Below are 23459 nucleotides of genomic sequence, written 5' to 3'. Positions count from 1 at the left end.
GAATGTCTAACCTGGTGGTACATGAGGAACTGGGGGTGCCCAAATTAAGTGACACCCTGGCACTTCAGCCTCTAACATTCTGGGTAAATATCTGGTTGAACAAGGGACTATCACTGAGCCAGTCGATTTTAAAAGAGTGTAGGAATCTTGACCACGCACTCAGCATACCTTGGCTTAAATACATAAAGAACAGCTTTGAAAAGTTAGGACGAGTCGATTTATACATCAACCCTGAATTAATAAATAAAAAGGATGTTGGGATGATAAGGGAGTCCTTTAGCTGTTTAAGGAAATTGGAAAGTGAGGAGCTGGAACTGCGGAAACCTAGTGTCCGTAAATTTTTAATGTTAAAAACAACATCACTAGCCGAGCATTATCTTCTGGGGCTTTTATCTGTTTACAAGTGGTTTTTATTATTGACCAGATTTAGCTTGGTTCTTTTTCACCTCATGCTTGCCATTCCTAGGGGAGCAGTAGAGGACAGTTGTTAGCACCCTGTGGCTGCGACGGAGTGTCTCCACAGGAACTGCTACACTTTCTGTTATTCTGTAAATTTTATGAGGTTCCCAGAAGTCTTTTCTAGTCCCAATTTTAAAGCAGATGAATTTTAAGCAGGCTTGTCCAGCACTCCTGTACCGACAACAGCTGAAGGAAGAATTTATTTTCTTCATCGTTGGTGTTGAACTTGGCCCATTTGGCAGGTTTACCCCGAAACTTTTTGCTTTTGATTAGCCTATTTCTGTAACCTGGTGATGGTGATTTGAGTTCTCTGCGCACTTTTTCACTGAGGTCCAGTCTAAAGTGCGTGAGCTCTCTGTGTATGTGTGGTGAGTGGCCTGCCCTCCCATAGGAATGCATGGAGAATATGTGTGACCATGGTAGTTCCTGATGTGTGGGGAGTGCAGGGTCGAGTTTGGTATGTGCGAACTCCAGTGATTAAATGCTGCACGATGATGTGTGCAGATTTATTGTGTCTAGTGTGGAAGTGCTACTTCTAGAAGTTGGCATGTCTGTGCAGTGAATGTGAATTGACTGTCTGGCTTGTGATTGGCTGGAGCTGGCTGGTGTGCCTGGCTCCAGGAGTCAGGATGGGTCTGCCCCGGTGGTGAATGGAGAGATCTGCATTTTGATAGGAGGGAGGAGTGCACCTGGGACCTTAATAGGGCTGGGTCTTCCCTCCACAATGCTGGCTCCACCCCCTGTGGTGTGTCTCATGTCCCTGACCCATCCTGTGAATAGGCAAGGGGCTAAGCAAAACAAAGTGTTAAAGAACCAGTTGCGTCTGGTTCGCCCCTTGCCTGCACCTTTGACAACAAAGGAAATGTGTGTATAAAAAGAGGCTGTGACCTCATGTAAAATTTTCTTGTTTCCTGACTTGAATCTACCAGGGGCGTGCTGCTGCTGGGGCCCAGGGGAAGGCTTGCCCCCTGGGCCGTGCCCAGCCCCCGGATGCTGGAGAACTTTTTTTGTACCCTTCTGCCTTGCTGGAGTATTTCCTGGCTCCCTTTCACCTTTCCTCCCAGCCCCCAGGACCTTTGGCAGCGCTTTATTTTTAAACCCGGTACAAAAGGGGATGGTGATGGACAGAGCATCTGAACCAATCACCAAACACTCACACCCAGTCAACAGATCTGGGTGTAATCCATCACCGTTCTTTAGCACACTCTGCCACCCCAGTTCAGACATGGCCATATGCAAATCAGTCTGAACCTGTGCCTCATGGGAACAGTCCAGCTCGAACTGCCAAGCCATGCCTTCCCTGGACCGGAAACAAGCTTCCGAGGACCGGTTTCTGGCATTTCAGCAATCTTCAGCCCTGCTTGCTTGAATCCAGTGGCAATGTGAGCAAGGGACTCACGTCTGAGCATACCCTGCCAACTTATGGCGAACAAAGCAGTACAAAAGGGGGTGGTGATGGACGGAGCATCTGAACCGATCAAACACTCACACCCAGTCAACAGATCTGGGTTTAATCCATCACCGTTCTTTAGCAAATTCTGACACCACAGTTCAGACATGGCCATATGCAAATCAGTCTGACCCTGTGCCTCATGGGAGCAGTCCAGCCCGAACTGCCAAGCCATGCCTTCCCTGGACCGGAAACAAGCTTCAGAGGACCGGTTTCTGGCATTTCAGCCGTCTTCAGCCCGGCTTGCTTAAATCCAGTGGCAAAGTGAGCAAGGGACTCACGTCTGAGCATACCCTGCCAATTTATGGCGAACAAAGCGGTACAAAAGGGGGTGGTGATGGACGGAGCATCTGAACCAATCAAACACTCACACCCAGTCAACAGATCTGGGTTTAACCCATCACCGTTCTTTAGCCCACTCTGCCACCCAAGTTCAGACATGGCCATATGCAAATCAGTCTGATCCTGTGCCTCATGGGAACTGGGGTGGCTGAGTGAGCTAAAGAATGGTGATGGATTAAACCCAGATCAGTTGACTGGGGGTGAGTGTTTGATTTTCTCAAACGCTCCGTCCATCATCCCCTTTTTGTATCGCTTTGTTCGCCCTAAGTTGGCAGGGTATGCTCAGACGTGAGTCCCTTGCTCACTTGGCCACTTGATTCAAGATAGCCGGGCTGATGAGGATTATGAATCCGAAACCGGTCCCAGGATGCTTGTTTCTGGTCCAGGGAAGACATGGCTTGGCAGTTCGGGCTGGACTATTCCCATGAGGCACAGGGTCAGACTGATTTGCATATGGCCATATCTGAACTGGGGTGGCTGAGTGAGCTAAAGAATGATGATGGATTAAACCCAGATCAGTTGACTGGGGGTGAGTGTTTGATTTGCTCAAACGCTCCGTCCATCATCCCCTTTTGTATTGCTTTTGTATGGTGAAGAATAATATTGCCTTTAGGGATTTTATCTCTGAAAGGAAGCCTTCCTGGGCCTTCATAACGGAAACGTGGGCATCAAATTCCACTGGCCCGAGCTTGTAAATTCCATCCCTGATGGCTATGCCCTAGCACGAATGGATAGAGTTGGACGTAGGGGTGGGGGACTGGGAATATTGTACAGGGACACCGTGAAATGCCGCACCAAGTTCCTTTCCTCTCCTGTGAACCCCTTCCAGGCCATCTTGTTTTCCCTTAAATCCTCTCCCACTGTCTCCTTTTCCGGCCTTCTGATCTACAGGCCTCCGGCACCAAGGTCCACCTTTAGCCATGACTTACTGAAGATTTTGGAACCGCTTATTGACAGACCTAACCTGACTATACTAGGTGACTTTAATTTACACCTTGAAAATTCTAACTCCAGCGACACCGCTTCACTGGTAGACTCCCTTGCCTCCTGTGGGCTTTTGCAACTGGTGGAGAGTCCTACCCACATTGCCAGGCATACCCTGGCAGGGGTTTTCACAAACGACCAAAGGCTAAAAACTGGTTCACCCCTTCCTCTCTCATGGTCAGATCGTATCGCCGTCCCTCTTGTTCTCACACTGCATCACCTCTCGGCAACCTCCTTCTATGGGACAAAATGGGAGTTGAAAAGGAACTATAAAGAGATTAAAAATGAAACTCTTGCTCCTTTTATGTCCAGCCTTAGGCCCTCTTTGCTGATGGATACCAACTCTGCTGCCCTCGCTCTCTCCCATTCTATTTCAAGCGCAGTGGATACTCTGGCCCCTGCTAAAAAACATTACTCTGCCAGAAAGAGACCCTCAGCTCCCTGGGTTTCCAACACGCTCAGGCTGCTTAGACAGGGCTGCAGGAAAGAGGAGAGATGCTGGCGGTCTAAACTGGATCCTAAGGAGAGTGAAAAACACAAAAATCTCCTTAAGGAGTACAAGGTGGCAGTGATCCGGGAAAAGAAGGCCCACTTTGCGAAGTTGACGGCCTCCCTCAATTCCCCTTTGGAGCTCTTCAGGATTAGATATTCTTTGGCCACCCTCCAGCTACCTGATCCTATAGTGGGGACCCAGGAACTGTGCGACCAGATCTCCACCTTCTTTTATTCCAAGATAGTGGATATCTACACCGCATTAGAATCTAGGCATCAACAAAAAGCTGGTCCACCGCCTTCAGATCGTGCAGAACGCTATGGCCAGGTTTGTCGCGGACGCCCCTAGATGGGCCTCTGCCACCCTACCAGGAAAAACATGCATTGGCTCCCAATGCAGTCCAGCATTAAATTCAAGATCTTGTGTCTCACCTATGGCGCCCTCCATGGATCTGGCGCTGAAGACATCAGGTCTCTCCTATCCCTGTATGCCCCTAGCAGAGCCTTACGTTCCGCTAATAAAAAACTGTTGTCCGTTCCCCAAGCTACTAAAGCCAGATGGGGCGGGAGGTCGTTCTCCTACCTTGCCCCTAACTGGTGGAACACACTTCCCGTTGAGATAAGAGGCCAAACTTCGCTCTCTCTCTTTCGTAAGCTATTAAAAACCTGGCTCTTTGTAGAGGCGTATGTTTAGCCCGGCACCTCTCCATTTTGCAAGCAGCTGTACTATCTTTCTAGCGCCTTGATGCCCTTGGACTTAGTCGTGCTTTACAAATTCCCCTTCATTCATTCATATTGCTTTATTTTTAAACCCTGCAGCGTGTGGAGGGATTCCCCCTGTCTAGGGATTCCCCCCTCTTTGTGCTTTTTGCTGGTGCCACCCGGTTCCGATTATGGCCGCTTCGTTATTCAGTGCAGTGTGGGTGCCCACCCCGCTTATTGCGATGTTTGTTGGCAGGAGCCTACCCTGCATTGTGCCCGCATTTGATGGTTGAATTTCAGGTGCCCACCCGAGTATTGCCACTACTTGATTTCAAAACTTCAGAAGGGAAGCCCGTCTCCGTTGTCTCCAGTGTGCAGGGCTCTCCTAGTGAGGAGGGAGCCCCGCGGATGCCTACTCCCCTGCCTGAAGAGTCCCCTGAGAGCAGCCTGGTAAGTGCAGAAGGGCTGGGGGACTCCATAGGGGTTTTTGGTGCGTGCCGACCTCGACCCTGGAGGAGCTTGGGCTGAGGGTACTTTCACGGCGCTACACAGTGGGCCGCTCCAACATGGGGAGTATTTGTTGTATTTAGAGCCCACGAGGCTCCCAGGGGCATTGTTGTATTTAGAGTCCACGAGGTTCCCAGGGGCATTGTTGTATTTAGCGCCTTTGAGGCTCCCAGGGGCATTGTTGTGTTTAGAGCCCCCGGAGGCTCCACCATTGGGGGCATGTTTTCTTTCCGGAGCCAGTGTGCTCCATGGGGGCAAGTTGATTACTATCCCCAGTGTTCACCCTTGGGGCAGAATTGGATTTCAGAGCCTAGATGGCTCCAGCCCTAGCCTACACTATATTTACAGCGCCAGCGCACTCCACAGTGTTTGAGTGCATCATGTATTTTCAGAGCCCCATGTGGCTCCAACGTTGTGGCGCAAACTGCTCTAGAAAGGGCCAATGAGAGCCCATGCCACAGTTTTGCTGATCCCTCAGCTGCCCAGCAAGTAGTGGGCAGCTGCACCGTTTAGGCGCAATTCTTTTGGGACATGCTCTTATGAATCTAGGTGTGAGTTGCACTCCTTCACCCCTACCTTGGCGTTCCACAGCTGCGCAACACTTAGTGCCAGCTGCAGCGTTTAGGCCCCTGTTCATTATCCTCAGCTGCCCTGCAAGTAGTGGGCAGCTGCAACGTTTAGGTTTGCGCAGATGGCGCACTCCTGACTGGTGCTGCCTTAGCAGCGCACCCTGACACTCTGGACACAGGGCATTTGAGCCCCTTCTTGAGATGGCCAGTTGGCCAGGGGGCTGGTATGGGGATAGGGCGCAAGGCCCTAAATATGATATGTGCTTTAAATGTGGTACTAGGAAATTTAATGCATCTAGTATGTTTTACGCACTCTGTGTTGATACCTCTAAACTATGGTTTATGAGTATGAGATTATTTTGCATATCTTGTGGTTATGCTAGTGAGATGATGTTTCACTCTGTGATTTATGCCCCTAAATGCGAGTTATACTTAGGAGGTAGGGTCTAATGTGTTTAGACTAGTGAGGAGATTGCCTACTGTATTTATACTGGTTAGGCCTAATGTGATTTATGCGTAATGTGCAATGCCTTTATGCCTGTGATACCTCTAACTGTGTTTTCATGCTTAGGAGGTTGTTTTGCCTAGTATAGTTAATACTAGTGAGGTTATGTTTCCCTACGTGTTCAATGCCTATGGTGATTAGTATTGCGTAGTGGGTACCTACCTTTTACCAGTGGTTACTGGTGATGTTCTACCATTGTTAGTTTGTGCTACAATTATTCTATGTTCTAGAAGTGCTATTTCCGCTAAGTGTTGATCCTGACAGTGGCCACAATGACCCTGTCCTGTGTAAATAATCCCTTGTTAATATTGCCCGTGCCAGTTGGCACAATGTATATTGTGTAATTACTATCTGATGTGATTTAAGAATACAAAAGTTATTTTTATATAACCTTGTGCAGAGTTCCTTTTGTATTGTGCCTGGGATGTTGTTGCTGTGTGCGTGCACAAATGCTTTACACATTGACTCCGGGATAAGTGTGTCTGCTCGTGCCAAGCTACCAAGGGGGTAAGCAGGGGTTATCTTTGGCGTGTAACTCCCTTGCCCTGACTAGAGTGGTGGTTTCTGCCTGGCTTTACAGCAAGCCTCAGCCAACCAGAAATCCCAGTTTTAACAGTTGGATATTTGAAATCCACAGTGAAGTCTAGGGCTTGTCTTGATTAAAAGCTTTTAAGGGTTAGGGTTTAAGATTTTTTTTTAAGACACACATATTTGCTTGTAATGGGATAACCCTATAGGTGAGCTTTGATCATAGCGGGAGATTATCTGTGTCTGGACTTTGTATTTTTAAGTCCAGATTATTATGGGTTGTTGTGTAACATTTTAATCATGATAAATTGTGCTGATTATGAAATGTTATGCAATTCTGATGTATTGATGATTTATTTTACAGATTCTTAAGGGTTGTTGTGTAATTTATTTTAATAATGATAAACTGTGCTGACATTTTATGAAATTTTATGTAATTCTGATGTATTGGTAACTTTTATGGTTTTACATTTCTGAAACGGAATAAAGTGTACTTGAATTTCAATTGAATTGACTGCGACTGTGTGCGATAAGTGCCTGCAAGTCAGATTTATTGTCCACATCAAAGGATTTGTTTACATGTCTCTGCTAGTTTGGTATTGTAGAGAGATGGATCTTAATGTTCAGGGGTGGGTAAATGTTTGCAAACGCTTACAAAAGCAGCGGTGATCATTGCAGTATTTATTTCATTATTATTATTGAAATTAATATTATTATTACTAGTACTCCTCCCAATTATAAAAATATAATTATAAAATAGTTCTACAATGGTCAAGTATTTTGCACTGGGCCAAGGGAGTTCTGGCTCTGAGAAATAGGAACAACATTTACCGCCACACTGCAAAAAACATTACCACCATACATATTAAAGATTTTCTGTGGGGTAATAAATGTGGGTGGCTGCTTTCCCCCAGCCTGAGAAGGCAGTGTCATGGAGATAGGCTTTGCCTTCACACTGTGTTAAGTTAGCATGAGCTTATTAGAAGTTCTGCTGTTTCTGCACACGGCACATATTGTAATGCTTTGAGCCTAGTAGAATATTTTGCTTCACACAAGAATAATATGTTTTCCTATTGTATCAGCTTTGCTTGGCCTGAACAGTGAGGGCTGAGGCCTTCAAGGTCATTTCAACACAGTGGTTGTTGTTCGGTCTGATCAGCGCACGTCCTAGACATAACACATATGCAGCTGTGGCCAACTCTGGTTTTGGCGCGTTCAATAATGCACTGCTCAGGGCATGCACACACACTTGATGAATATTCGCATGCAGAGAGCTCATGTAGAAGATGATGTGATCCCTTTCTACTAAGACCAGAGGTATGGGGCAGCCCTTCTAAAACCTAAAGAGACCTTCTGTAAATATAATATAATATACTAGCAAGGGAGGGTAAGACTGAGGTGCCATTTAGCCTCCTTCCCTTTAGCATTTTAACATGCTTTCTCCCTTTGTATTTTATGAACAAGTAACTATGCTGATAACCTTGTTGCTTATAATATGTTTGCTTGTATTAGCTAAGATACTGCGCTTGAGAACACTGCATTAGAAATAAATATTTCAAACTTGCACGTGTCTTCATTTACTCCTCGTTTCGGACTGGTATGATAGTATAACAAAAGAGTGTTCATCTGTGCCGAATGGATGAAACACAGCCGTCTGAAACTGAACTCAGATAAAACAGAAGTCCTCATCTTAGGTACATCCCCCTCTGCATGGGACGACTCTTGGTGGCCGGAAGCCCTTGGAAAAGCACCCATCCCGACAGACCACGCACGGAACCTAGGCGTCATCCTGGATTCTTCACTCTCAATGAACAGACAAGTCAACGCCGTCTCTTCATCCTGCTTCAACATTCTTCGCATGCTCAAAAAAACATTTCGCTGGATCCCCACCGAAACCAGGAAAACAGTCACCCATGCTCTGGTCACGAGCCGACTGGACTACGGAAACACCCTCTACGCAGGTATTACCGCTAAACTCCAGAAGAAACTCCAACGAATCAGCCAGGATCATATTAGACATCCCGCGCAACGAACACATCTCGGGTCACCTGAAAGACCTCCACTGGCTACCCGTCAATAAGAGAATCACTTTCCGACTGCTAACCCACGCTCACAAATCACTCTACGACATCGGACCAGAATGCCTCAACTCACGACTGTCCTTCTACACCCCCTCCCGCCAACTACGTTCTTCCAACCAAGCCCTCGCCACTGTACCCCGCATCAACAAGACCACCATGGGAGGCAGATCCTTCTCATATCTGGCTGCTAAAACTTGGAACTCACTCCCCACTTACCTTCGCCTTACCGAGAACCACCTAGCATTCAGAAAGCAACTTAAAACGTGGATATTTGACAAGTAAGCAACTTAAAACGTGGATATTTGACAAGTAATCATCCTCCCCTTCCTAAGCGCCTTGAGACCCTCTGGGTATGTAGTGGGCTATATAAATTACTTGACTTGACTTGACTTGACTTGTTATCTGAAGTGTTCTAAGTCCATGCTCTGGGTTGCCTAATCATTGGGGGTATGGAAGAAACACTGATTGCTAGTCTGGTAGGGGATTTTGGCTACTAAGGTGACTTTTGGCATACCCTAATTCACTGAGGTTCCAAGTCTCTATGCACAGTTCTGTGTAGGAGCAGAATCCCTGAGACATGGCACCCAACCGTTGGTGGTTCCTATTACATGACACTTGAGTAGTGCTTATATCAGTCCTTAACCCCCTTCACTATTGTTTCCAGAAGGCAGTGGTGTCGGACAAACCAACCTATTGTTACATAGGTCTTTTCAAGCTTGAATCTTTTCAAACAGTTTCCTTTTGAATTACTACCCAGTTGTGCTACGTAGTTTTTGTTGTACCTCCTTCTTACTGTGCCACTATGGCTCACGTTGACATACCGCAACATAGTCGAATTGCGGTTCACAATCATTTGCAAGCTTATAACGTTGGGTTAGAGGGCATGGCAGTTATTATGGTAGTGAGTGGGGAAGTGGCTTATCCTTACGAAATTTTCTATTTGTGGGTGACCTTCCCTGCAGTGAATGCAAATACTGGTGTGTTCGACACTTATGCTCCTACTGCCATGCCACAGGAATATGTTCCATATAGGATACAGTAAGTTCCAATTAATGCTTGGCTGCACCGAGTTTGGATTAATGGCGCCCTATCCCACTCTTTGTTAATCTCGAGGTGAGGTCCTTTGTCCATTCCAGGCGCTACCTGGACTGTTTTGGCTGGATTTACACCGCATCCTCGACATGGAGCTGTTCCCGTTGCAGATTTACGGCTGCCTCATACAGTCACAATTAGTGTAATTAGGTCGTTAGTGCAATATATTACCCGCTATCTCCCGGGCGGGGCCCCCGGTGTTGCGGCGCTACCAGCCGGACCGAGCGGTATGAAGCTTAGTCCTGTTATGGTTAATGCAGTGATGGGCAAGCGCCCCCAGGATAAGGATGATATGCCTTTCTGACTTGGCGAGAAACTTGACCAGCTGGAAGCAGTATTTCCTAAAATGACTCCTGTTGAAAAACACAGGATTCTGACAATTAGTTTGCCAAAAGACTTCATACCGGAGGCAGGTGACTGTGAGTTGTGGGGTAAGATTTTTGCGGCGGTGTATACAAGGTGCTTTGGTACTCCGTCAATGATCGTCCTACCCTCGGTCAATAAACGTTTTCAAGATGAGCACGGACCTAAGGCAGCGGTTGAATTGGGTATGCGTCTATGCAGCAGTTTTGACTTAGTTTCCGATCTCGTCCTTGCGAATGTCAAGGGAGATGCGGTAAGCTTTCAGGTGTCTAATGCTTAGCAGGCTGTTCCCAATGCCGATAAACCCCACCAGTTACCGAGAATTATTACGGCGGCTTATAAGACTGTGAGCCGTAATAGTTTGGGTGTCAAGCCTTTCCCTACAAAAGAGGAACAAACAACCCCTAGGGCAGAAGTCGGAAACAGACGACCAGCCCAAGGCTAAGAAGCAAAATTGGCCGAAAAAAACAAAACAGGGTAAACAACAGCAACAGAAACAGGGGTCACGTCCTGCATCACCAGTGCCTGTACCTACAGAACGTGTTTCTGACTTGGCGCGATCGCGATCGCGTGACAATAAAATCTCCTGATCGGTGTCAGGTTTCTGAACAACGCTCTCCTTGCTCTTTTCAGGACACATCGGCCTCATCGACCGATGGTGGAGGAGGCGGCAGAGGTCGGGGTGGCCAGCAGGGACGCAACCAGCCCCGCCCGAAAGACAATAAAGGCAAACAGGACGATTCGATACCGAAAAGATCCCAGTTTCAGAAGAAAAAGGTTTCCGCTTTAATAGCGAGATATGCCACAGATAGTGAGGATGCAGCTTCGGAATTAGACAGGGGCACTGACGTTATCGGACAGCGCGGCAGAGATTACCATAGTGCGAGAGGCCCTGCGTCCACTACTGCAGGTGACAGCGACTGACAAGTATGTTGTTGTGGAGACAGCTGATACCAGAGTAGCTCCCCCTGACAGACTTTATAACATTTTAATTGAAGGTGACATACAACGTACCATGAAAGGGGTATTTTTGGAAAAACTTACGACTACCTATGACATTTTGTTAGCGGAGGCTAACTGGCCCCCACTTTTTGTTTTTGCAGCTCCGAGAGGGGAGGCGCTGATCTTCCCTAGTTTCGTGAACACTGTCTCAAAGGAGCATGCGCTGAATTTTGCTGAAGAGTGGGCTAAAGCTCTTGTGCCAGCTCTGTAGCATAAACACTGTGGTTGGGATACATATTCTCCACACCACGAGATTCCCTTATGGTCTATTCCACAGCCTCAACCTCAATATCCCATCCGACGTAAAGCTAAGGCTTCCGTTGAGGAAATCCTTGAACAATTGGAATATCAAGGTGTAATTGAAACTTGTGTGTTGCCGCTGAACAACTCTCTTTTTACTGTGTCCAAGCCTGACGGATCGTACCGTTTGGTATTGGATTACCGGCATTTGCACTCGCATTGCTGTACCTGTGCAGTACAGAATACCCACAGCTCTGCCTTAGTGGATAGTCTTGAGCGTAAACGGTTTAAAACCACGCTTGACATATCCAACATTTTTTTTGCCCACCATTTGGATGGTCTGAGCTCCAAATGGACCAGTTTTACAAGTGACGGTAAACAACGCCACCTAAAACGTTTACCAACGGGCTATAAGAATAGGCCGGGTGTGTTTGCCCGCATTGTGTCTCTCTTGGAGAGAGTTGACCCAGATGCGTGTTCGTATGTGGATGACATTTATCTCACAGACGAAGAAATTTGGGCGCATCTGTGTCATGTTGACCGCATAATTTGTAGCTTTGCGGACTTTGGTTACAAATGTAACTTTGCAAAGTCTCACATTGCAGAGTACACAGTGTTTTTCCTGGGCTACGAGCTCAACAATGAAGGTCGAGGATTGGCTCCTCACTTCTTGGAGAAATGCGCACAACTGCGCGCTCCTACAACTCTGAAAAAGTTACAGTCCTTGCTGGGATTTTTTAATTTCAGGCGTACGTACATTCCTAAATATGCCAAGCGTTTCAAGCCTTTTTATGCTTTGATACAACCTAATGTTACCAAATCTTGCTGGGGCTGCCAGAACATACAGCTATTTTGCAATCTTTTTGCAGGCTGATCTACTAGAATCTAAATTCTTACTGACTCGTGATAACCACACCAACCTGGTGATCAGAATCATCCCTGGGACGGTGGGTTTCACGTACCTTACTTTTAACGAAGGAAACACAGTTCCTATTGCTTACAAGTCACACTTGTACACTTCAGCAGAAATGCGATTTTCCACTGTGGAAAAAGTTTTGACAGCAGTGCAAATGGCGATTCTCAAGGAATGTGCATTGTCGCAGGGAAAACGCATGTTGGTAGTTACCCTGTATCCTGCATTGGAAGCAGTGAAAAAAGCCAGTGTACCTAATTCTAAAGCTTTGCACCTACGGTGGATACAATGGGCTGCGTCCCTGACGTCTCCGGATGTCACGTTTGTTTTTGACACCTCCTTACAGTCACAAGAGTTTTTACAGTATGAGTTTGTTCATCCTGCGCCATTGACTATGCAGCCTTTGGAGGATTTCCATTGTATCATTTACACTGATTGTTCAGCGTAAGTTGTGCATGGATCTAAGCATGCATACATTTCAGCTTGCGTCATTGTGGTAGGTGCCATGGTGAATGATGAGTTCAAGTCCAGGGCCGTACACAAGCAGACTTTAGGTGACTGGACCGCACAATTGGCAGAGCTTTGTGCTCTGATGCTTGCTTTGGATACGCTGATCATAGGGTGACGACTCTTATTGTGAGTGATTCTTACTACTGTGTCCAGTCTTACAACGAGAACCTGTTCTTTTGGATTCAGAATGATTTTCGTGATTCCAAGGGTAGCACAATAAAACATAAAATGATCTGGGACTGAGTGGCTGAGCTTAAAGAGCAGTTGCCACTTGTGTTTGTAATTCATACTCTCGGTCATCAGCGCGTAGATGTTCACGCTGTTGGCAATTCTTTGGCAGATGAGGCCGCAAAATCAGCAGTATCGACATATTTGGTTGCGGCAGTTACACGTTCCAAAAGTAAGATTAATGATGATATCTTGGCAGCCATTGCTGCGACTGAGAAGGGAAGTAAATATCCTAAGGGGTTCCCTTCAAAGTATTCATACCACTTAAGTCCTAATAAAGGTCCCTTGAAAATACGTGACGTTGGTGAGAGGTTGATTCCCAACACGGACCACAGGTCCTCTTTGATTACAGCTGCCCATGAAGGTTTTGCGTCTGCGCATGTGGGCGTTTCGGCTTCAGCTACAACAACGTTTCTGGTGGCGGGGACTGTACAAACAGACACGTGATTATGTCCTTCAATGTGACATTTGCCAGCAGATTAAATCTTCAACTGCTGCGCGTCCACCCCAGACACAGTTGTACATTTCTAATAAACCACTTGGTTGTGTTTACTTAGATCACTGCGTTTTTTTTCTTCTGATACTGCGTATAAGTACTTCTTAGTAGCAGTTGATTCATGCACACGTTTTGTGTAGGTGTGGCCACACCGTAGCGCTGATTTGCAAACTGTCATAAGAGACTTGCGTGTCTTTTTTGCGCGATTTTTGCCTGTGGTACCTTCCATTCGGATCAGGGTCCTGCTTTCGCCTCTAAGGCGTATAAGGATGCCATGGCTTCGTTGGGGGTCCAAGTCAGGTTTTCATCTCCATACAGACCTGAGGGTAATAGTGTTGTGGAACAAATGAACCATGATTTAAAGCAGTCTTTGACGGCTAGGGTTATAGGCACTGGCATGAACTGGCTGGCCCACCTCAATAGCGTGCAGCGTGCCCTAAATAATCTCCCTAGAAGGTCTCTGGGTGGTCGGACCCCATACAAAATGCTCTTTGGTATCAAGATGTTTGTCCCGGACCTTGACGGTCTAGACCAGGTGGCTGTTGCTGCCTCTTTTGATGTAGACGAACATTGCAATGTTCTGTGTAGGAGCAGCATCCCTGAGACAGCAGCCATTGCAGCCAGATGGAGCCCAGCATTTTGCTCAAATGACAGGAGAAGCCCGCTTGTACCGCACACACCTCTCACAGCGCATGCGCACAATTGGCAAAGCTCACTGCCTAGACTGTAGACTAGTAAGTGCCTCTTACAGTAAAAGTTCAGATAGAATGTATAGATTTACTGCCCTAAATCTACACTTACTTACCTTGTCAATGTTAGTAGTGTGTATGTTGTGGAGCTAGTTATTCTGCTGTGTCGATCCTAAACAAGCTTATGCAATGCAATAGGTCTTGAATTTGTGAGAGTTTAAGCTATTGGAATTGCAAATGACAATGCTTTTCAGTTATGTTCTTTGAAACCTGCAAGTGGTGTTTGTACAGCCTTGAATGTGTTTGTGAGGAGTTTAATAGTGCACCTAGAGTACTGGGGGAGCCACTTAAAGATCTTGCGTAGCATGCACAGGATAAAGAAGCAGGAGGATGTGACAGCGTTGACTTTTGAGGCCAATCGTACATTTCCTGTCGAAGAAGAGTTAGAGATTTCAGGCACGCTCAGTCGGGGTAGGCAGGTGGCTGAACTCTGAGGGCCACTAGGAGGAGTCCCAGGGGGAGTTCTTGGTTCCAAAGATTAGCCTTTACATTCCATCAGTATTGAGCTTCAGGCAGTTTTCCTTCATCCAGTCTGCTATGCTGGTCATGTAGTTGTGAAAGTTGTTTACTGGTGTTATTGGTATCTTCTGAGAGGGAGAGGAAGAGATGTGTGTTGTTGGTGTAAGAGATGATGTTGAGTCTGTGGTATCTGAGGATGTTGGCCAGAGGTGTCATGTAAATCTTGTAAAGGGTGGAGCTTAGAAAGAAGCTTTATGAGATTTCGCAGATGATTTTATGTGTTCAGAGGTTAAGGGTGGGAGACATACTCGTTGAGTTCTTCCTGTGAAGAAGGAGACGATCCACAGGAGTGCTGCTCCCTGAATTTAGCTGTGATATAATCTGGCAACAAGTGTATGGTGTGAGATGGTGTTGAACGCCGCAAAAAGGTTAAGGAGGATGAGGGTAGCTGACTCACCATAGTCAAGTATTGCACAGATGTTGTATGTGACTGCAAATTTAAAGATTGCAGGGATCGCTGTTAGCATGTGCTGAAAGCCATTTTGTACTTGGCAGCCATCTTAGTTAGCCATGTGCTTGCCATGTGCCATTTCCCTATTCCAGAGCCATGCACATGCTCAGAGGGGCATAGCTAGTAGAATGCACCTGCTCTTATGTTATAACTATCAGGCTATTCTTGCTGATGTAAGGAGAAATAACTCTCTTCCACTTTGTTGAGCAAGCAAATCTTGTATACCCATATTAGTCATTTTGCATGATCGTACATGCCAGGACCTCCCCTTGGTTTTATGCTTACTAATGTAACATAAGCATATATAAGGCCCCTGTTTTCTGTATTCCATAGAATGCCTCCTACAGTTGCCTGAGGGTACTGTTTGACGTAGTCTCCCTTATCTGAGGTCAATAAATATGTCTTTTTTATTACAGCTTCTGCGTCAATCTCTTCTTTACTGGTTTAAAAGAACCAGGTGTATAAGTGAGACCCCTGGGAAGGTTTCAATTTTCTACACAAAGAGGGCTGTTTTGGTGCTGTGGTTGCTGTGGAATCCAGTTTGTGAACAGTCAAGGAGTTGATGATGTTCCAGGTGTTTGTCGAATTGCTGATTGATTGCTTTCCTCATGACTTGCAAAAGGTAGTAGTTAAATGGATTTTTGACTTTGCTGGGGTAGGCCGGTGATTTCTTCAGGAATTTCTGGGATGGTGGCAGTTGCAATTGAGGCATTGATAATGGTCATTAGTTTAGGGCTGACATTGGGCCCACCTAGGCTGAAGATGCATTAGTCGGTTGGTGTACTGTTTTCATGATGGAGGTTGTGTCCTGGTGGGTGAATAGGGTCCAGTTGGTTAGCTAGGTGACTTTTGTGCTGGTGGTAGTTTTGATGAAATAGGACGTTGTGGGCTGTGGGGGGACATTTCGATGGATCGTGGCTTTCTTGTTGTGGAAAAAGTCAGCAAGGCTGTCACAGAGTTCTTGTGAAGGGATTACAATGGTTTCTCTGGCTGAGGAGTTGGAGAATTCCTTGACAATCACAAAGAGGTCCCTAATCTATTTGGGGCTGGCTTCGATTCTTGCTGTGAGGGCTCTTTTTCTTGTGTCTCGCAGTCGTAATGGCTGAGTGCAGTTTAGTAGGTGGACCTATCAGTGGCATTTTTGATGGTTCTTCATCTACTCTCCTGATGCTTGCAGTGGCATTTGGAGTCCCTGAGGTCTGCCGTGTAGCTGGTGTGCATCTTGGTTCTTCTGTGTCTGGTGTGTTTGACCAGTGCAAGGGTGTTTGTGTAGCTTGAGATCCAGGCGTTGACGTTTTCACTCTGAGGAACAGTCTGATGATGAGGTCAAACTGGTTGAATGTGAGTGCGTTGATCAAGTCTTCTTCTATAACTTTTCCCTAATTGCAGTTGGGCTGACTGGGGCTTCATGCAGGGGGGCCTGTGTGGTGGTGATGCTGAAGTGTACCGCAAAGTGGTCCGTCCAGGTGAGCTGGGTGGTGTAGCTGTATATGATTCTGTTGCTGGAGGTGAGGATGGGGTCGTGGACGAGTTGGGTGAGTCCGATGTTGTTCATGGAGTCAAGGTGTTGGTCAAGGAGTTAGGGTCCAAGAGGTCTTTAGGTGGAAATTGAGGCAACCAAGGAGAAAGTACTCTTTGGAGTCAGTGGTGAGTGGGGCGATTAAGTCTGCAATAAGTTTTGTGAACCTGGTTTGTGGCCCATGTGGGCAGAGCATGAGGGTTCCCTTAATGGTTATTCTTTCATCAGTCTGGAGTTCGAACTTCATGTGTTCCATGGTCAGGGTGTGTTGTTGTTGTTGGTGCATTGGATGGAGTCTCTGTGGATGATGTTGAGCCCTGCTCCTGGTTTGTTGATGCAGTCACAGTGGGTGATTATGTATCCCTCTGGAATGGCCATTGTGATGTTGGGGGCTGATGTTGGGTTGAGGCAGGTGTCCGTGAGAAAGAGGAGGATCAAGGCGAGCAAGTTGATGAGGTCCCAGTCCTCAATAGAATGTTTGGAAGTAGACAGCTTGTTAAGGAATGTGCATGCGATCTGCTCTTGTTTTGCATCTGTAGTGGGTGGAGTGGTCTGAGGGAGTCTTGGGGATGTAGGAGTGTGCACAGAGGGCCAGGTGAAAGGGCAGGTGCTGCCGACAAATAGTGGTCATATCATGGAAACGTGGAAAGTGGGGCAGCATGGCAGCATGGCAGCAATGTTTGTGGTGGTAACTGAGAGCGCGGAGTGCAGTGGAGGTCTAACTCTGGCAGCTTGACAGACCTGGGTTCAGGGCACTAGTCATGGTTCAGGCATGGAAAGGTTCAGACAGGCTTGCTTTTGGAATGCCTTTGGTACACTGGCAGCGCATCCGTTGCACAGATGCACCACAGCTGCAATTAAATAGGTCCTGGGTGGTGGGAGGGGTGAAGGGGATGGTGGGCAGGGCTTGGAACAGCAAGAAGAAGAGGGGAAAGACACACAAGAGAAAAGGTAAGAAGTTGGGAGGAGGCAGGTTGGGGGAGGGGTGAAGGCAACTGGTAGATGCAGAAGGGCTGAGGGAAGGGGAAACAAAGGGATAGTGAAATGTATTTATTTATTTATTGACCTTGTTAAGCACAACAGCTACCCAAAAAGGGTTTCCCGGCGCTGAAATGTGGCAAAGCAGAAAGGGGCTATGAGGCATGAGTGAAGGCAAAAGAAAAGAGGAGAAAGCTAAGAAATAGCAAGGAAGCAAAGAGGCACGAATTAAAGGCAAAATGTGCATATAGAGGCAATAGTTGGAAAAGAGCAAAAAAGCAAATAGGCACATGTGAAAGCCAAAAAGGGGCAAAAAGCTGAAAAAGTGCAATAAAGCACAAGTGAGAGGGGCAAGCAAGAGAGCGCAGTAAAAGAGTGAGGTGGTCAGCAGTAGGAGTCTGGAGCTGGTTCTGAAAGAGCCTTGACTGATTGGTGATCCAGTCTAGCTAAGTGGGGAGCTGTGCATGGGCATCTGCTTCTGTGTCGGAACTAACAGTGAAGGCACATGTGGAGAAACATTACTACAAGAGTAGTTATATTGTCAGTGAAAGTTGCTTTGAAACTATGTATGAAGGAATCTACTACAATGCCAACAACTTCAATGGCCATATTACATTGGGATTTGAGAATATGGGCTATTAAGCCAAAGACTGTCTGCAGCTGTAATGTAGAAGTTTAGCTGTGAAAAATAAATTATAATGTTGTCGGGGACCGGAAAGAGAGTAGGGGCAATAAAACAATTACTTACTGGTAATATTTATTTCCCTGAATAATAGCTCTCATTATTCCAGTACTTACGATAATAAGTCCTGCCTCCTTACAGATTGCTTAACAATATAAGTTAAACAATTGCCATTCTTGTTTCTATGTTTTATTCCATTGCAGATGATAAGATCGCCCTATTTCCATCCTTGTTCCGGTTCCTAGCCAGTAGTACAAGCAACCTCTCACAGCTCACTCTCAGTGTGATAAACGCTCCCCTCCTTGCCTTTGCACACGAGCGGGGAACGCAATGTGGAAAGGTGCTGAAAATCAGAAAGATGCCTGCGCTGCAAGGCGACCACAGTTATATGGTAATGACATATTATAAGAGGAATATAACATTCTGAAACAAAACATACCTTTAAAATATGACCTGCATAGGTACAGGAAATAGAACAGGAAGAAGGAAAGTAAGGGAGGGGTCTGATTATGTTGTGTGGAATAAAACATAGAAATAAGACTAGCAGTCTTTGAACTTTTTTTGTAAAGCAGCCTATAGGGAGACGGGACTCCCCACTATCAAAAGAATTGGGACGAGCAGGGCAGATGATGGATAATGCAAGTTTTGGTGTTTCAATTAAGGGTTTCATTAGAGCCATCTGAAAGGAGGGACAGAGCTTTGGTGTTGATGGATTTCCAACTCTTTAGAAATATCCAGTTCTCTTCAGGGCAATAAGATAGAAGGGAACCCAGATTAAAGAGTAGTCACAAGGTTATGATTGGATAAAGGATCTAGGATGTGTAATAGTTCCAGTGTCACCCAAACTTTTATAGATAAAATATAATCCCTCAGTTGTGCTTGCAATCGAGCGGTGTCACTCTTAGTAATGTATATATCCCGTTATCCAGTGCAAAGTTGGTGCAGGGTCCAGACTTATGTTGGCTAAATCAATCCAAGTGCTAGATATACACTTTAAATAAACTTGTGTTCACCCTCTGGTAGCTTTGCACAGAGCAGGCAGGCTTAACTTAAGAGGCAATGTGTAAAGTATTTGTGCATCACACACAGTAAAGTAACACAATGAAAGCAAAACAATGAACTCCACACAGGTTTAGAAAAATTGAGAATTTTATCTGAGTAAAACAAGACCAAAACGACAAAGGGGCATATTATCAAGGTACAGCGTTTAAATTATTGCCGCTTTAGCGTCAGGAAACTGCTGCTAAAAAGGCGATAATGGGCTTGATAATATGCCGTAGAGAATTCCACTAGAAGTCCATATTAACACCAGAACATTGGATTCTATTGGATTTCTCAAGGGCATATTATCAAGCCCATTATTGCCGCTTTAGCTGCAGTTTCCTGCCGCTAAAGCAGCGATAATTTTAACACTGTTCCTTGATAATAGTGGAGTCTCCTCGACCAAAGCTTAATGCCTTTAGGGCCGTATCATTGGATGAACTTGATAAGACCCTGGCTAAAATGAAAAGTGGCTCTCCCTGTGACCCCGCTCCCATGAGGTTTTTAAAACAAGTTGCTCCCGTGATTGTTCCTTCAGTACTGGAGCTGATCAATTCCTCACTATCACAAGGCTCCGTCCCTCCTAGTTGGAAGGGGGCAGTAGTTAAAGCCCTATTAAAGAAACCCCAGCTGGATCCGGCCGACCTGGCTAATTATAGGCCGATCTCGCTCCTACCTGGCATTAGCAAAATCGCCGAAAAACTGTTTAATGTCCAGTTGTCCCAGTTCCTGGAATCTAATAAACTCCTGCGTTGCTCCCAAACGGGGTTTCGCCCTGGCCAGGGCACGGACACTGCCCTCCTCGCTGTCATCGAAGAAGCTAGGTGCATTTTGGATTCAGGGGGATCAGTGGCAGTGATCCTCCTGGACCTTAGTGCAGCCTTTGACACGGTGAATCACCGTGTCTTGATCCATCGGCTGGCCAGGGCAGGGCTCGGGGGTACTGCCTTAGCCTGGATAGAGTCATTGTTGTCGGGCCGTACGTTCCAGGTCTGGGATGGCAACTCTCGTTCTGACCATCTTCCCCTTCTAAGTGGGGTGCCCCAAGGCTCCTCACTTAGTCCTACTCTTTTTAATGCTTATATGGCCCCTCTGGAAGATGTGGTTGCCCCCTTTGGCATCAAGATTGTGAGTTATGCGGACGACACGCAATTCGTCGTCTCTCTCTCACATCTTGACCAATGCTCAGACAATTTGCTACACTGCCTTCAGGAAATTCATCTTTGGATGTGCGATTCCTCACTCAAACTCAACGGGTCTAAGACAGAAATGATGCTGCTGGGAAAAAAATGGACAGCGATTCCATCATCTGTCTGGCCCAATACTATGGGTGAGGTTCCCGCTCCCAAAACAGAAATCAAGAGCCTGGGGGTCTGGCTCGACCAGGACTTATCCATGAAAACCCAGGCAAAAAAAAACAGCAGGAGCTTGTTTTGGACTTCTACGCTCTGTCCGTAAGATTCTCCCTCTGCTTCCCCCTCTGTCCAGGAAGCTTCTAGTCCAGGGATTGGTACTCTCACGACTGGACTACAGCAATGTGATCTACCTAGGGGCCCCTGAAGACACTCTTGGCAAACTTCAACGAACACAAAATGCGGCAGCCAGGATGCTGTTGGGCCTCCCATCCTGACCCTCTGCTAGACCAGCGCTCAAAGCCCTCCATTGGCTTCCTGTGCGAGAGAGGATCGATTTTAAAGCTATGTGTATCGCCCACAAGCTTCTGAATGGGCAAGGGCCTCCGATTTTAGCGGGTCTGGTCACCCTGTACAAAGCCTCGAGATCTTTGCGCTCGGATAATGAACGACTGGCAACCGTCCCCAAGTTTAGGAAGGTACGCACGGGAGGCCGTCGCTTCTCTGTGAGGGGAGCCGCATGCTGGAATTGGCTTCCCCGTGGCTTGCGGCTGGAATCTTGCCATCTACGCTTTCACAAGCAACTTAAAACCTTTCTCTTTCCTAAATAGGTCCTTTTGCTTCCTTCTGCCCGTTTCTGACTTTTGACTTTATAGCGCGGGGATGCCTTCGGGTCACCAGGCGCTCTATAAATCCCTAAATAAATAAATAAATAAATAAAATATGCCCCAAAATTCTAATTAGTAGAAGTTGAGATATTTATTTTAAAGAATAAATGAAAAACAGTGCTTTGAAGTCAATATAGCTAAAAGGTTACATTAGGTCATAAGGGACCACGATAAATAAAAAGTTCAGGCCAACTGCAATGAAGGGCAGGCTGGCTACAAGACTCACACAGGCCCTGCAAAAAAAGTACCCCAGATAGAGAAAAGGGTCAACACTGATTGCACGATGCATCAATATCTTCCACGCAATTGGGTTGCTGCATCGTCGTCAAGGTCCATTGAGACGCAGGCAATGCATCATCGCCGAGCCGCCCAGAGCTCCATCATTGGGCGGCACAGGTTGTAGAACCTCTATCATCGAAGAGCCTCTGCATGGCATCAAGGGCTATTCCTTGGTTCCATTCAGCGCAAAGGTGATGACGTGACTGTTTTGTGGCAAAACAGCTGCAGACCCCATTTCTGAGGCCCAGAAATGAAGGGTGCACCTCAGGCAAGGGTATGGCTAACAGATGGCAGAGTCCAGCAGTACCAGCATGATTGCAGGAATTGTTTTGTGTCCCTTAGACTTCAGACAACAGGACGCAAGCTAGAAAGCCCTTGGAGTCACTCTGGGTTCAAGTGAAATTGGTCCAGCCCTTGTCCTCATCTGGGCAAAAAGCAGCAGGCAGCAGGGCCGCTCAGCAAAGCGGAAAAACAGTTCCTCAGAACAGTCAGTCCAGCCAAAGTGATATTTCTTCCAGGAGAGTTTTTCCAGGCCCAGTACTGTACTGTCTTGGTAGGGTCAGACCCCCTGTACTTATACCCAAATGTGACTGTGAATATGAAATGGATGGTGACATCAAAGTATGTCCTTGAAGTGCGCAGGTCCCCTTTCATCTGTAGGGGGCAATCAGCCCTTTGTGTGGGACAAAGGACACTGCCTATTCAGATGTAAGTGTTAGGTCCCACTCCCTCTGTCACACCCATCCTTCCTTTGTTTGTGGCTGTCTATAGGGAATACACAAGATGTGTATTGGAGACAGGCTGCGGGCACACAGAGAAAAGCTAAGAGCAGAGAAATGTCGACTTTCTAAAAGTGGCATTTCAAAAATAGTAATGGTAAATCCAACTTTGCCACTAAAGAGGATGTATCATTACTATTCCAAACATATGAAACATGATTTAGCTACTCTTTTATATTCTGGAATTGTACCTTAATGGTGTTTTAAGGAATTCCCAATGCTATGAGAGGAGTAGGCCTCCCAGTAGTGAAAAATTAATTTAGATGTTTGTCGCTACCAGGACATATACAACTTAAATGTACATGTCCTATGTTTTATTTGCACAGCACCCTGCCCTTAGTGCTACCAAGGGCCTACCTACGGGGTGACCTATGTGTAGTAAAGGGAAAAGTGGAGTTTGAGGCTTGGCAAGTTGCTTTAAATGCCAAATCAAAGTAGCAGCAAACTACACCACAGGGCCTGCAATGGCAGGTCTGAGACAAGTTTGAAAGGCTACTTCTGTGGGTGGCAAAGCCAGCGCTGTAGACCCACTAGTAGTATTTTGATTACAGGCCATAGGTATTGAGTATACCACTTTACAAGGGACTTACAGGTGAACTAAATATGTCAGTCAGGCATAAATCATTGTCACCATGTTGAGGGAAGCAGCACATGCACTTTAGCAGTGGTTAGCAATGAAAAACTGATCAGAGTCCTAATGCCTAAAAAATTATGCAGCAAAAAGAGGAGGAGGAAGGGAAAAGGCTGGGGTGATCCTTCACAGATGGTAAATTTTTCATCTCTATACTTATCTGGTTGAATTTAAATACCCATAAGGCTACGGTGTATTAGTGATTTTACTACAGTTAGAAATTGGGTCTCTAGTTGGCAGAGGTTTGCACTCTGTCTAGGTAGGGACCACAATCCAAGTCAGTTTAAGTCAGATACATAACCAAAATTAACCTGTGCTCGCCCTTTGGTAGCTTGGCACAGAGTAGTC

The 23459-nt window shown here is 46.3% G+C and overlaps 1 pseudogene across 1 annotated transcript in view; it reads left to right on the top strand.

Moving 5' to 3' along the window:
• LOC147712644 (cytochrome P450 2G1-like) overlaps positions 1-23459 on the top strand; it is a 199504-nt pseudogene that overhangs the window by 2387 nt on the left and 173658 nt on the right. The window lies entirely within an intron of this gene.

This window comes from Lissotriton vulgaris, chromosome 5 (assembly GCF_964263255.1).
Source record: "Lissotriton vulgaris chromosome 5, aLisVul1.2, whole genome shotgun sequence".
NCBI lineage: Eukaryota > Metazoa > Chordata > Amphibia > Caudata > Salamandridae > Lissotriton > Lissotriton vulgaris.
The sequence above is the reverse complement of the archived record's forward strand: the minus strand, read 5'-3'. Positions and strand labels throughout refer to the sequence as shown.